General features: G+C 43.4%; 1 pseudogene; it reads left to right on the plus strand.

Moving 5' to 3' along the window:
* The first annotated feature begins 307 nt into the window (after nucleotides 1-307).
* LOC142748217 (transketolase-like protein 2) lies at nucleotides 308-2,113 on the plus strand (annotated as a pseudogene).
* Nucleotides 2,114-7,615: the final 5,502 nt, after the last annotated feature.

Below are 7,615 nucleotides of genomic sequence, written 5' to 3' on the forward strand. Positions count from 1 at the left end.
GCGTTGTTCCAGTATTAATTGTTATTGCAATATAATTCTGCATTAAAAATTAGTATTGTAATTTAGCTTATGTTCCAAAAATGCTCCATTGAGAGATATTCTCTTTACTTCATTAAAATGGTGCCCCTTGGTGTTCAATCTGTTTAGTACGTGCAAGCTCTCCTGATGAGCTGATTGAGGGAGGACGCACATGCTCAGTTTCACTCTGCAACTGCCACCAGCCAATAGAAAATGTCATCTCTGCTGGTCAGTAAAGAAGTAGAGAAGAAGCTTTTGGACTGAACGGTGACACATCACTATCCGCAGCATGGACACCTACCAGAAACCCGAGGACAAGAACCTACAGGCCCTTAAAGACGTCGCTAACCGGCTCAGGATCCACTCTATCAGGGCAACATGTACCTCCAACTCCGAGCATCCCACATCCTGCTGCAGTGCTGCTGAAATCTTGTCCATTCTCTTCTTCAACACCACGAAATATGACGCAGCTGACCCTGGCAATTATAACAACGACCCTTTTGTTCTGTCATCTTGTATGCCGCATGGACAGAAGCTGGTTACATCAAGGACTTCTCAACCTGAGGAAGATTGACTGTGACTTAGAAGGACATCCTACACTGAAACTGCAATTTGTAGATGTTGCCACTGCTTCATTGGGACAAGGACTAGGGGCATCGTGCGGCATGGCTTACACTGGGAAGTATTTTGACAAGGGCAGTTACCGTGTGTATTGCCTTCTGGGCGATGGAGAATCCTCTGAAGGAGCCGTGCGGGAAGCTATGGCTTTTGCATCTCTTACCAACTGGATAATCTGGTGGCTATTTTTTATGTGAATCGTCTGGGGCAGAGCGAGGCGGCTCCTCTTCAGCACAAGACCGACATATACAGGAAGAGATGTGAAGTCTTTGGGTGGAACACTTATATTGTAGATGGTCATGATATGGAGGAGTTGCGCTGTGCCCTATGGCAGGCTGCCAATGTGAAGGATAAGCCCACTGCAATCATTGCTAAAACCTACAAAGGAAAAGGCATTTCTGGCGTTGAAAATCAAGATAACTGGCATGGGAAGCCAATGCCTAAAGCCAAGGTAGAATCGATTATCAAGGAGATCCAGTATCAAATCCAGAACAATAAGACTCTGATCCCTGCAGCTCCAGTAAGAGATGCTCCAGAGGTTAGCATTGCTGACATTAAGATGCCAACGCCACCAAGTTACAAAGTTGGTGAAAAGATTGCAACACGTAAAGAATACGGACTGGCTCTTGCTAAACAAGGTCATGCTAACAACAGAGTTGTTGCCCTTGATGGGGACACCCAAAAATTCAAATTTCTCAGAACTCTTCAAGAATGAGCATCCTGACCCTTTCATTGTGTGCTTTATTGCTGAACAGAACATGGTGAGTGTGGCTATGGGGCTGTGCTACCCGTAATCGTACTGTGGCTTTTGCCAGCACATTTGCAGCTTTCCTCAGCAGGGCCTTTGATCATATTCGCATGGGAGCCCACTGTGGTGTTTCTATTGATGAGGACAGTCAATCTGGCTTTGGAAGATATTGCCATGTTCCGTGCTATTCCATCTTGCACAATCTTTTACCCCCGTGATGGTGTTTCCACAGAATATGCAGTCACTCTAGCCGCCAATACCCCAGGCATTTATTTCATTCATACCAGCCGGCCAGACACTGCAATAATCTACTCTCCTGAAGAAAAGTTTGAAATTGGCCAAGCAAATGTTGTACGTCAAAGTGATAACGGCAAGGTCACAGTTATTGGTGATAGTGCCACTTTACACGAGGCGCTGGCAGCTGCAGATTAGCTTGGCTAACAAGGTATTAACATCCGTATCATTAATCCATTTACCATTAAACCTCTGGATGCAGCGACTATTCTATCAAGTGGTAGAGCTACTGGTGGACATATCATCACTGTGGATCGCTACAAAGAAGATGGCATTGGGGATGCTGTGGCCGCAGCTGTAGGAGGAGGATTTATTATTCAGAGCCTTGCCATCAAGGGTGTACCCCGTAGCGGGAAACCTACTGAGTTGTTGGAAACATTTGGCATCAGTGCGAAATTCATTGTGGAAGCTGTAAAATCTAAATTTGCAAATTAAGACGAGACTGTCTGCCATAAAGCATCTTATCCTTCTGTGTAACGCACTGTTCAGCTGTCTGATACTAGCAGGTGTAACTGGCATCAAACTGCCCCGACATGTCTGCTACCTAAGTGTAAACTTGTTTAATAATTCTGACATTTCCATACCGCCATGTGACACTAGCTGGTTTCTACAGTTTTTCCTGGGATTCCATTTATCTTTTCTTTTCCACCACCGAGCACTAAAAAATAAAGAGAAGTCTGATATAAAGAGAAGAAGCTTTTGTTCAGAAACACGGCTTGTAGTGTGAATGGAGACTCGCACAGTCATAAACACACAGGGGAGCCAGCAGTTTGGTTAGAAGAAGAGAGAGCCGGCATACAGCACTGCTTACATAAAGAACTACTCAAATACAGCATTCAGCCCTATTGGGTTCTATTGATCGGGTCCCAAGTGATCATACATTTAATACCTATCCTACGGATAGGTGATAAATGTGCTTAGTGGGAATACTCCTTATTACCCTAGGAAGGGTAACATTGTGCATTGCGAGTGGGCTGCAGATTTTTAGTTGTTTTCTGTGTCCTGTGCTTTGTCATAATGCATTGCAGAATATGTAGAAACAAAATATAAACCTTACTTTGCCAGAATAGCAATTTCCTCAGAACCTTTTGCTCTCTGCGAGGCAGAATCCATATGTGGTACAAAGAGGCTCAAGAGAAGTTGTCTGAAATTTGGCACCCCTAAAACTGGCCATGGTTAGCGCATCCATCATTGGATACATTCACATGAGGCAGATTTGTTCCAGAAATCCATGCAAAAGATGCAAAAACAATGCCATTCACATGTATGGAAGGGATTTCTGCAATGAATCTGCCACATGTAAAGGTCGGCAGCTCAAGCAGAATTTCCACTGCGCTGAGGGCATGAAAGACTTGGCATATTGGTTATATACATGTGTAAATATAAATCTAGGAAGAGAACATCATTAAAAAACAAGGTGATAAATTTTTTTTATATTATATATCTTGGATTTAACGCAATTTTTTCTAGACATGTAATCGGTCATCTGGTTTGTTAGGTGTAGGAGGCACAAGCCGGCTCTGAATGACACAAGTCTCTGTAATTACATGACAAACCCTTGTGAAGCGACTGCGGAATTCCCTGTGACGGCCATTCACATATAAAGAACAGTGTGTGGGTAATCACATGGATGACATTCTCTGATTTCAATGACAGATTTTCTTTAAATGAAGAAGTCCCCCTCTATTTATTGCCTCAGACCCCTTAATTTCTTGTATGTGAATCTCTATCACTTGACTATACATTTCAAATGTAAATAAAGGTTAATATTATTAGTATAGGCACAAAATCCCCTTATTTTATTAGTACGTCAATTCAATAGAAATGGAGAGTACAAATGAACAAAGAGCTACATGACTGGGTCATAGGGATCACACATCTTAGGCTTTGTTCACATCTGCATCCGGGATCCGTTCATGAGTTCCGTCAGACCTTTCCTTTAGAGGAACCCATGAACAAAAACTGAATGGAAACCAAAGCTTTCCGTTTGCATTACCATTGATTTCAATGGCAATGCTTCCGTTGCTAATGGTTTCCGTTTGTCTCTGTTTTCCGAAGACAAACGGAAACCATTAGCAAGGGAACGATTACCATTGAAATCAATGGTAATGCAAACGGAAAGCCATGGTTTCTGTTTGGTTGCGTTCATGGGTTTCCCTGATAGAAAGGTCTGACGGAACCCATGAATGGAAGCCTGACGCAGATGTGAATGAAGCCTTACGCTAATGAACCAGTCTAGAATCTGTTGCAGATATTTTATTCTGTAAGTGACTGGGGTTCGTTAAATACTATACTATACAAAATGCCGATTTCATACATAGAAATTCCAGAAAAAAAAATACACGAGCATTGTGCATTAGTATTTGGAAGCCAAAACCAGAAGTGGGACTTACGTACACAGTGAAAAGCTATAATGGAAAGATTTGCTTCTCTTCTGTGTTTTGGATCCACTCCTGGTTTTGACTCAAAAATACTGATGAAAAATAGTGGCCGAAATACTGCCGTGTTAATAAGGGCTATTTCACAAGACAGCCACCCGGATAAGACTCTAGATTCCACTTCAATACTTGGCACACAGATAAAATATTAAGAAAATAAGGAGTTGAAAAACAAATCAAAATTTATATTATAAATAAAGAAAACAAGGTTGTGTTCATACTTGCGTTGTGAACCTCTGTTGGGGGCTTCGGCAAGTTTCCCCATATTTCTGTTCAAAAATACTGGATGGACCTGATGGACTCCATTCAATTCAAGGGGGTCCGTCTGAGCAATTAGATCCATCGACAACAGAGACCATCGTGGCGCTAATGTGAAAAGAGCCTTTTTGACAAATTTGGCTCCTTTACATATAGAGATATATAATGGCAGGTAAGGCAACTAGTGGTTAGCTGGTAGGAGTAGGCATAGCATTTACAGAGGTTTTTTTTCAAGTGCCACTCCATATTGAACCACTTTAAAAGGTTACCATACATTATCAACCGTTCCTATTGTAATGTTACTATCACTATTCTTACTTTATGAATGATTCTGATTGGACTGTATGAAATGTTACATTTTTCTCCACTACCCACCTGGTGCTGTCAGCAGAATGAAGTGCCATTTCTAAGCTGTCTGATGTATGGACATGCATCAATAATAACATCAATATTAGGAAATTGGTGAAGATACAATTCCCGGTTATAATCTGTGATGAGGCCTCCAGAATTATATAATGGTGCAGCATACACACCACTGGAATAATTCCTGTATACTGTGACAAGTGGCAATTGATTGCCTGTCACAGTCCGGAACGCTTCAATTATATTCCAGCCCCAAGGGCAGGCATACAAGAAAGCAACCAGATCTAAGAGGCGGGACACCCATAGAAACAATCCTTATGTAGATGATTATTCCTAGTGACGAGAAGAACGTATAGTGACAGGCAGCATCCTTGTATCTAACACACTAGGCCATAGGTAGAAAAGTCACACATACAGTATAGTATAAGCCAGGGGTCTCAAACTCGGCCGGGTAAGTGGGCCACATATAGAAAAAATGGGAAGTTGACGAGCCGCATTACTTTCAAATTGGATACAATTCAAAATTATTGTTAATCAATTAGTTATTTGAACTACTATAGCACTATTACTATAATAATAATACTACATTACTATAATAATACCGCTAGGTTTAAAATTTGAGGGAATTCTCCACGTGCTTATTTCAACAATCCCGTTTTCCAGTTTAAGTGTCGCTAAATACAGTCTGGCGGCTCAGTTGGCAGACACACATGTCAAGATTGGGCAGCCCCTTTTTAGATAGTTTCCACAGAGTCCCTTGTAGATAATGCCACAGTGCCCTCTGTAGATAATGCCACAGTGCCCTCTGTAGATAATGCCAGTGCCCTCTGTAGATAATGCCACAGTGCCCTCTGTAGATAATGCCACAGTCTCTTTTCTGTAGATACTTCCACACACCCACTTGTATATAATGCCACAGTGCCCTCCGTAGATGCTACAATAGTGCCCTCCTTAGATGCAGCCACAGTACCCTCCGTAGATGCTGCCACAGTGCCCTCTGTAGATGATGCCACAGTGCCCTCTGTAGATGCAGCCACAGTGCCCTACGTAGATGCTGCCACAGTGCCCTCCGCAGATGCTGCCACAGTGCCCTCCGCAGACGCTGCCACAGTGCCCTCCGCAGACCCTGCCACAGTGCCCTCTGCAGATGCTGCCACAGTTCCGTCTGCAGATGCTGCCACAGTCCTGGAGAAGAGCACTAGTATAGGCTCTGCACTGGAACTCTGGGGAAGCCACTGACATCAGTGTCCATATATGGACAGTGATGTCAGGGACTTGCCCAGAGCTAGAGTCCCGGAGCAGAGCCGCTTCTAGCACTCTACCTGGGATTCCAGCTCTGCTCCCAACATCCCTGTCCATATATGCACATGGATGTCAGGGGCAACCCCAGAGCTGGAGTCCCGGGCAGAGCGCTAGTAGGCTCTTCCTGGGACTCCAGCTGTGCTCCTGACATCACTGGGACTCCTGCTCTGGGGAAGTATTTGATCCCTTGCTGATTTTGTAAGTTTGCCCACTGTCAAAGACATGAACAGTTTAGAATTTTTAGGCTAGGTTAATTTTACCAGTGAGAGATAGATTATATAAAAAAAAAAAAAAAGAAAATCACATTGTAAAAATTATATATATTTATTTGCATTGTGCACGGAGAAATAAGTATTTGATCCCTTTGGCAAACAAGACTTAATACTTGGTGGCAAAACCCTTGTTGGCAAGCACAGCAGTCAGACGTTTTTTGTAGTTGATGATGAGGTTTGCACACATGTTAGATGGAATTTTGGCCCACACCTCTTTGCAGATCATCTGTAAATCATTAAGATTTCGAGGCTGTCGCTTGGCAACTCGGATCTTCAGCTCCCTCCATAAGTTTTCGATGGGATTAAGGTCTGGAGACTGGCTAGGCCACTCCATGACCTTAATGTGCTTCTTTTTGAGCTACTCCTTTGTTGCCTTGGCTGTATGTTTCGGGTCATTGTCGTGCTGGAAGACCCAGCCACGAGCCATTTTTAATGTCCTGGTGGAGGGAAGGAGGTTGTCACTCAGGATTTGACGGTACATGGCTCCATCCATTCTCCCATTGATGCGGTGAAGTAGTCCTGTGCCCTTAGCAGAGAAACACCCCCAAAACATAATGTTTCCACCTCCATGCTTGACAGTGGGGACGGTGTTCTTTGGGTCATAGGCAGCATTTCTCTTCCTCCAAACACGGTGAGTTGAGTTAATGCCAAAGAGCTAAATTTTAGTCTCATCTGACAACAGCACCTTCTCCCAATCACTCTCAGAATCATCCAGATGTTCATTTGCAAACTTCAGACGGGCCTGTACATGTGCCTTCTTGAGCAGGGGGACCTTGCGGGCACTGCAGGATTTTAATCCATTACGGCGTAAATATGTTACCAATGGTTTTCTTGGTGACTGTGGTCCCAGCTGCCTTGAGATCATTAACAAGTTCCCCCCGTGTAGTTTTCGGCTGAGCTCTCACCTTCCTCAGGATCAAGGATACCCCACGAGGTGAGATTTTGCATAGAGCCCCAGATCGATGTCGATTGACAGTCATTTTGTATGTCTTCCATTTTCTTACTATTGCACCAACAGTTGTCTCCTTCTCACCCAGCGTCTTACTTATGGTTTTGTAGCCCATTCTAGCCTTGTGCAGGTCTATGATCTTGTCCCTGACATCCTTAGAAAGCTCTTTGGTCTTGCCCATGTTGTAGAGGTTAGAGTCAGACTGATTAATTGAGTCTGTGGACAGGAGCCTTTTATACAGATGACCATTTAAGACAGCTGTCTTTAATGCAGGCACCAAGTTGATTTGGAGCGTGTAACTGGTCTGGAGGAGTCTGAACTCTTAATGGTTGGTAGGGGATCAAATACTTATTTC

Source organism: Rhinoderma darwinii, chromosome 3 (genome assembly GCF_050947455.1).
Source record: "Rhinoderma darwinii isolate aRhiDar2 chromosome 3, aRhiDar2.hap1, whole genome shotgun sequence".
Lineage (NCBI taxonomy): Eukaryota > Metazoa > Chordata > Amphibia > Anura > Rhinodermatidae > Rhinoderma > Rhinoderma darwinii.